Source organism: Anser brachyrhynchus (genome assembly GCF_964034855.1).
Source record: "Anser brachyrhynchus genome assembly, chromosome: 6".
NCBI lineage: Eukaryota > Metazoa > Chordata > Aves > Anseriformes > Anatidae > Anser > Anser brachyrhynchus.
The window spans coordinates 39,337,771-39,346,354 of NC_137700.1; the positions used below are offsets into that span (position 1 = coordinate 39,337,771).

Here is an 8,584-nt window from a genome sequence, read left to right on the forward strand (position 1 = left end):
AGAGCTCACCAATATATATATAGCTAATAGGAGAATCAAAGTGCAACTGCTCATTCTGAAGAAAGGTATTGAACCAGTTGTTTCTTCTGAGATTTCTTGAGTTACACGGATGAGGCATAGAAGACATTAAAGGTCCTTCCTGCTGATGTAAGTGAAGATAGATTAAGCACATCCCCTGATGCGAAGTAGGGCATGGGCTAAATGGCCTCTTGAGTCCTCTTATTGACTTTTTTTTTGTTTTGTATGATTTAGAATTGTTTTATGATTTTCTGAAATTCTGTGAGTGTATTGGTAGGAATCCTTATCTCACAGATTCAGAGTCACAGCTTGAGACAAAGAGCAGGATTCTGGTCTGCTGCCAGCAGATTTACTCCTAAAGCAATACCAGCACTGGGATGGCACAAGAACCTGAAAAGAACAAAAGCATTTGAAGAGGCAAAGTTACAGATTCACAGCCTTTTGAATGTTTAATGACTCCACTTCAGTATACGCCCATTTATGTTTATTGATACCACATGTATCACTAGTAATAGAAACAGGGTGGCCCTGAACGAATAACTAACAGTAGAGTTATACAGTTCCACCAAACTCTTTTTGTAACAGAATACACCACCCTTCCATGCCTGCACTGTTTTTTATTGCATTCTTCTATCATGGGACACATCACTATCATCTCACTTTTTCCTGGCCACTGGACTAACGGAACAAGAAAAGAGAAACTTGCGTACTGGTGACAGAAGAGTGGAAAACCCCGCAGGTTTCAGCCTTCTTCAGTCACTGGCCTTTCATGGTTGATGATGGCACAGAATTAGGTGCAGCCTGTGTAAAGTCTTCGTGATTACCATTTCTTCTGTTACCATGGTAGTTTTTTCACGATGTCCCGTCCTCCTCCCTCTTAGTGGGAGACTGTGAATGATTTTATGGCGTAAGGCTCCCTTTACAGCAATAAGAGCTTTAAACCGCCTGGTTGGGTAAGATAGAAAAATGGTAGTGCCAATTCTTGGTTTTGTGTAACAGCAATTTCTTTGAATTCAAATAGTTTCTAAAAGCTGATGTTGTCTTCTTCAGCATCCTTAGAGCTGTAAAGGTCACTACTACTATCAAAAGCATTTTCTTTGACTCACTTTATCTTCCATGGAGCTAGTGTTGGCCTCTTCTGCTGGGTTAGAAATTCCACACTAGAAGTTGCTTGGTATTTACTGGATGGATAAACTTAAAATATTAAAGCTTATTCCTCTGTCTAACTTTGAAAAGGCTCTTCCATATTCTTATGATATTTTTCTTCATAAATAACCAGGAGTGAGTATTTCTAGCTCTCCAGAAATTATTTGACACTTACTGTCAAACTCCACTAACTCTGTGTCAGGTTCTTACTTAGAAGCCATTCAGTTCTATCACACCAGCTTCAAATTCACTTTTGTGACCTTCTGAACATGAAAGGCAGTCAGACATTTCTCTCAGCTACTCAAGACTTCAAGGTTTTAATTGCTTTCGTGCCGTGCCTGTCGCTAAACTCAGCTGGCATTGGCTCCATTATGATTGTTCTTAAGACTTTTGGGTTCATAGAAATGTGTAAGTAAGAAATCTTTTTGATAGAAAAGGAATAAAAAAAGCACAGTTTAAAGTTTTAAAACAAAGGGCTTTCAAGGGACCATTTTTACCCTGTTATAGTCAATGACAACACATCTTGCGGGTCTGATGAATGCCAGACCAGGTTGTTGGCTCCTAGGCACTTTCTAAGCTAGCTAGCCATAGTAAGCAAAAGCTAATGAGCTATAAATAAAATTATATTGTTTAACATTTATTACTTGGCAGACGTACTTTCAAGATAAGTACGGTTCTGTTCTGAAAAGTCACCCTAAGACTGGCAATGTGAAATGGTGTATTTATTTATCACTTTACTCTCTTCACAGATGAATCTGCTCAGTTCATAAACAAAAAATAATGTCTTGTGCCTTACTGCTTTGGACGCAAATGGCATGCTTGCAATGAAAGTTAAGCCATGTTCTTCACTGCTTATGATTCATCACCACTGAACATGATCAAGCCCAGATAGATCATAGTTGAGGTCAAAACCACAAATGAAAGGTACCTGTTGTAACCCTGATTTAAAGGTATAGCAGTGGTTTGGAATGCAGAAACTAAGCTGGGGGGGGAGAGGAGAAGTCCTTTTAATTCTGACATTGCGTGCATTTCACATTTAACCTGGTTACCCAGCTGACATCACCTAATCACACACGCTGGCTGCGGAACACAAAAGCTGCCAAAGCAGCCATGCAGCGTGGCTCACTGTACCTCACCTGCTGGTCTCCTAACAAAGCCCGAGAGCTTCTGGCCATGATCCTGAAGCTGCTGCATGCACAGACAGCCTCACAGCCTGACTCTGTGAGCTCGTGACCTGAAACAGCATGCTAAAGTGTGGGTAACAGGTCACAAAACGTAACCAGACACAAGGAACTGTCACCAAGCAAATGTATCTGCACTACATCCTGCAGCGATTAGTTGTTATGGCAATAAATTTTTATTTAATCAATAATTTTTATTTAGTTAATAAAAACAAAAACAAAATCATCAGTGATCGGTCCCTAGGTTGGACAGGAGTAGGTGTTTATACAACAGATGTTTCAGTAGCTCTGCTCTCTTAGCTGGCTGGGACAGTTAACAAAGTGATGTCAATGACACAAACAAACAAAAAAAAACACAAACAAAACAAATAAAAATTAATGGATATTTTCAACTAGACTTTGTAGCCAGAATCCACAAAAAGCTTATAGAAGTGCTGTATGTGCTGAATGCCCATACTGTAACCTGTACCTGTACCTTGCTCTCACCTGCTCCTGTGATCACCCTGCTTTTGTGGTAACATGCAAATGCACAGCAAAATGGGGAACACAGTGAAAAGTGAAGAAAACAGATTAATTACTGTGAAGTAAGTTGCTTTTAAATACACTGTTGCATTTCTTTGAATTTAAGAAAGTTCTTAAAAAAATTTAGGCCAAATTTGAGGTCGTTCACCCTCCATTTTTATGAACTTAACAGCTGGAAAAGTGTTATAGACACAATATAGACAAAGACACAACAAATATTTGAAATTACTGCAATTATTCATCACCCATAAACACATCTGAGCTCTTTAAAACACATTTTTTTTTTTTACTAGCAGCTGTCTTTGCTTTTCCCTTAAGTAAAACAGTTCCCATGTGACCACAACAGCTTTTTGGAGTCACTTCAGGGCTGCTGGAATTACGTAATGAAATAATTCACTTAGAAAATTTAAGGGCCCTGTCCTTCACCATCCCTACATAGTGATGTGGTAAATTCAAGCGTAGAACTTATTATCTGAATTTACAAATAAATGCATATTGGGTGCATCTCCCCAGGCGCTGCAGGAAGCCCCATCCTGTCCAGGAGATCCATACACCCTCAAAGACTGATAGATGCTCTACAACCATGTGTGTTGGAACTCCCTTTATTGCTCATGTGTGCAAAACATTCCTCCAAATTCTTCCTTAAAGACTCTGCTGAATTGATGTTTGCTGCTCAGGTGATGTTTGTGAGCACTCAGCTGTGTTTGCGTGTTCTGCGGAGCAAGATTTAAGTTAAAGCAGTTATAACACTCCCAGGGCTTACAGCCCAGCTGTGCATGCTAAAATTAATGAATAGCATTTAGAGTACTTTGCAAAAGGAGGTCTAAATTATATTTTATGTATACATCTGGGCAAATAAGGAGAATAAGCCAGATGAAGAAAGCCCCTAAACTCTCATGAAAGGATGAGTTAGAAGGTGACAGCAGCCATAATAGCTGCCCAGGAACATAGCCCTAACAAATATGACATGATTTGAAATCGATTTCTTTTATTGATGACTAACACATGCTAACTCAAATCACCTGCCATTTGCCCTAGGGTAATTGCACTACTCCACATTAACACCAATTAGCTGACCAAAGGGCTGGATGCAGCTCAATTTGCTGATCAGCTTGGGAGACAAAACTGGGAGTCAAGTGAGATGGAGTGTCCCATCCGTGTACGATGTGTCTGGTGAATATACGCAGAATGCTAGGGACTTTCCTCCATGTCTTGCATGTGTGTGTGCTGCTCTGCTTCAACGTCCTGCAAAGCAATAGGTGGAGGGAGGGCAGGAGCTGGGAATGAGGAAGAAAATGGCTGGTTTATGAGAAACTGGGCAAGGTTACTGAAAGACTGGTTACAACCGCCTGTGTGTCCATTTTGCAAATGAATACTACACAGCATAAATCAGATCACATGAAACCTCCAGTTGGCTGAAGAAGCATGACAGTTCTGGCATGCATCTATTTTTGGGCACAAATCTGATTTTTGTTCAAGTTCTGTCATATCCCAATCTTAGTCACACCATGAAATATTACACTCTCAATCGGCTCTCATTTTGCTCTAAGCAGATATACTTCTTTGTAATTTACTCTTTTCTTCTCTGAGAAAAGGGAAAGGAGAGCAAGGCAAGGGTACTAAACAGAAGCAGAGTGCTCGGGGGGAGCTGAGGAGCACTGCGAGGCATCATCTGCTCACTGGCAGCACTGCAATGAAAGAGCGTATGAGGAAAACCAACTCTTCAGTCGTATTTCCTAATCTGGAGGGACAGGTGGGTGTGGAAAGTAATGACAGTCTGTAATAGCCTTGGCTAGCCATCTGGTAGGATTTTTATTTGCTCTGTAAAATATAGGGAGTTTAATATTGAGTTTAGGAAAAAAAAAAATAGTGCTGTCTGAAAATTCAGTCAGGAAAATAGACTTCCAGGGGGAGAGAGAATTTCTTCCTTGCCAGAAACATTTGATGTATTACACGTGTGTATTTATATATATGTGTGTATATACGTATACGTACACATTATGTATATAGTTTTCTTTAGAAAATTAACAAAAATCTTGACAGTAAGTTTATTAGTAGTGTTGGGTTTTAATGGGTTAAAGAGAGTCACAGAATAATAGGATATTTTTGAAATATATCATTTTTACACATTGAATAATTAAAAAGACATATGGGGAGGAATTTAAACGCTGTCTTTAATCAACAGCTTTAGAAGAACCCTTGAGAAGTTGCAAAGCCAAACATTTGAGGTTTCAGCAATGGCTCAGTAGCACAAGGATGGCAGTTCTCAGCCAGACAAAGCTGGCCCATGAGCAACTCCAACCATCATCAGTGTACTTTGAAGGTGAAATTGCAGGAGGGCTCATCCTGTCAGCACTGCTTGTCCATTCAGGTTATATCCATTATTAACCTGCAGCTTACGTCTTTTTAGCTCAAAGCTAGAATTAACTAGTCCAAGGAGTCTTTGTGGTATTGCTTTCATTTGGAACTAAACCACCCAGCACATTACGATCCTCCAGTTTGTTGTGCTGAACAACACACCATGCCTTGCCAGCTCTCTCGTATTTCATGATGCAATTTTAGCTTTCAGCCAGGATTTAAAAACCATTTCTGGTGTATCAGAGTGAGGATAGATCAGCAAGAAATTTAATTGCTCTGGTTAGTGTAGCCTTAGATGATTTCTGCTTGCCAGGAAGTGTTGGGACAAGGATGCTCAGTGGGGTCAGTGCACCCCACAGAGTGGGGCCAGGTTACTCTGCTCTGGAGTAGCTCCTGAGAAGCTGGTCATTGCCAATCAGCAGGAATGGATGTTTGAAATGGAGACCTTCACTGAAACTGGCTCTGAGATACCTCGGACTGTGTACGCGGTTGTACTCACCTCTTTCAAGTCACTTCCAGATTAGAAACAGCATCTTCTGGAGATCATTAGACACCGACTGAAGTGCTACCAGGATGTAGCAACACTTAGAGAATGTGTCTTGGTTTGAAATGGCCAATGTACGGACAAACAGACATCCTGCAGGCTGCCTTACTTCTGACTCTGTTACAAAGTGATGGGCAGCTGCATGATGATTGAGTAAACTTCTGCTGTTTCAGCTTTGCTGAGATGTCTAAGGCTCTCTCTCTCTCTATATATATTTTTTTCCCTCTCCCTGCTGGTAGTTGTCACTTAATTGCTTGTTCTTACTCATAAGAAGAGTCTTGCCACCTGATGTTATAACTGCTGCCTAATAGCACAGAAAGCTACTGGCAGATTTTCTTGATTTCTTGTCATGGAAGCTATTTATCTTCAGTAGTGCTAGCAGCTTTGATAACAGAAGTTTCGGAGAGGTTGTTTCTGTACTTGGTTCAAGTTAATAGCATAATTGGCCTTATAATTGGAGACAGTACTAAGACTGGTTCTATTTGTATAGAATTACAGCTGGAAGTTTAAGGATAGCTTTTGCTTCCAAAAAGTTTTTATTTTCAGTATATGAATGATATAAAACAAATTATAAAACTGAAAATTAATTTTTTAGAGAGTAATGCTTTGGAAGGAAGATGCTATGTATAGTAAACTTTAGCCACATAAATCAGTCTTAATCTAAAACCTTGAGCAAACCCTCTCTGATAGCATTTACATCCCCAAAGATTGTGTGCTTAGGTTTCATAGCTATTTAGTATTTACAGGACTGTGAATAAACACTGCAAAGGTAGCATCTAACTGTAGAAATTTTATTCTTTGAGGGAACAAATCCTCATCTGAAGGACAGGCATATCACACTTTCCACATGCACTGCAGAACTTTTTGACGTAATGGCTAAAGTAAAATATGAACTTAAGCTCAACAAGAATCCTGGATCTTGACTCTACGTTAGCTTGAGGTACTGACTGCTTCAAGAAATATGAGGTACTTGTGTTAAATGACTTATTTTTTAGGCTTGGGGAAAAAGTTCGAGGCTGATATCAAGCAAAATGAGAAAGGATTGAGCATCCTACCGTAATTTCTACTTTTCAGGTACTTACTTCTCACATATTAAACACACCAATTTCAATTGCAGCTTTAAGCTATTCAAAACACAGAAATAATTTCCCCAAGGCTAGAAAATACATTGCCAACACATATTACACGAAGAAGTCTCTGAACCATTGAAAAGTAAAATGCACCAGTGGAGAGAAGAGAGGAGAAAAAAAAAAAAAAAGGTGTCTTTAGTAGCTTATTTATTTATTACAAGTTTCTCTGCTCTGACTACTTGGACAATTCCTTTGCATAATTGTTCCACAAAGATTTCAGCAGATGGAGTCACAGGTAAATTTGGAGCACTAATTGCAAATTCATGCACAAGGGTTTTTGTCCGTTCTGTCAATTCAGATATCTTTTATGACTGTCCCCTGGAAGGCTGTTACACCACAAAGATTACCTAACAGACCGACACAACTCCTGGTTGCCATATGCCGTGCTGCTCGCAGAGGTCAGTGCATGCAGTCCCCTTGGGAGCAGAGCTGCTGCTGGCCCGGCCCTCGCTGGCAGTGCTGCTTGTGGGTGCCAAACCTCCCTGCAGGAAGCACCTGTACCGCTTAATTCAAGGCTCTCACAGCTCAACGTAAATATTTGCCAATGTATTTTCTGATGATATATGGAGATTTTAAGCATGAATTTGCAAGTCATTTCAGAAACTCAAGCAATATTTTGTTTCCAGTTGTAATATTTTGAAAATATCCCATACTGCCTACAACTTTCCTTTATCCTTCTGTAAGAGAAGACACCAAGAAACCTGTTGGACCTCCTTTGAGTGAATGTCAGCAGGTGACTGTTGTAAACACTGAATAATCACTCATGAATTCAATATTTATATTAAAGCAGTTCTCAATGTGTTCAGACCACAATAAGCACCCAGTTCCTTAATCAGAGAGACTATTTTCAAGACATTTGTTGTTCATTTAAAAGATGAATACTGATGCTGGTCCTTATTTTTTGTTCTAGTAACTACACTAGAGTTCAACTGTTTGCTCATTAAGACGTCAATAACAGGAAGACATTAAATAAAAAACTATTTTCTTTATTGATGTGTTCTTTTAAGTTGTGATGTTTATGGCACAGGACATAATAAACTTCAAGGTGCCTTGTTGGTGTTAGACATTACATAGAAATTTAGTTTTTATTCTTTCATTTCACAGTCTATCATTTGCATGTTCACTTGCTATTGTATTATCTCTCTTCCTCCTGAAAAATTAAAGATATGTTTGGTGATACTTTTCAGTAACAATTTGCAGAACTCTCCTCTCCCCCCCATTTGTTACAGAATATGGGCTTGTTTTTATCAAATTCTCAGTGCATTTCATTTTTTTTTTTTTTAAAAACATTTCCTTATATACTCAACTGATGTTCCTTTATCTCTGCATGCTGGGAACATCTATATTTCAGCTCTCTTTGATGATCGTCACTATATTTAATTCCTGTGCTTTTCATATTCAGCACACTAATTGGCTTTTCACAGTCTGACTTTTCAACTCTGCATGATGGATCTTATTGCATTAAAACCATTTTTACCCTTGTTTCCTTTCCCACAGTTCAGCTTAGTATTTTTTCATTTCTATTAGTTCTCGCTGTCTTCTTCCTGTCAGCAATGTGTATACGTATAGATCAAACTCCTTCAAATTAACATCTCACCCAACCCTTTTCCAGTCTTTGAAAGCTTATTTAAAGACTAATTGGCCAAACCTTTTAGCTTCTTTAAGTTTTCTACCTAGGCTCCTCT

At 39.1% G+C, this 8,584-nt stretch overlaps 1 long non-coding RNA gene across 1 annotated transcript; it reads left to right on the forward strand.

Annotated features, from left to right (window-relative positions):
- Positions 1–3,953: 3,953 nt before the first annotated feature.
- LOC308196919 lies at positions 3,954–8,175 on the forward strand. Its single transcript, XR_013952502.1, has 2 exons — positions 3,954–4,620; positions 5,053–8,175. It is a non-coding gene; the product is annotated as an uncharacterized lncRNA (long non-coding RNA).
- The last annotated feature ends 409 nt before the right edge of the window (positions 8,176–8,584 follow it).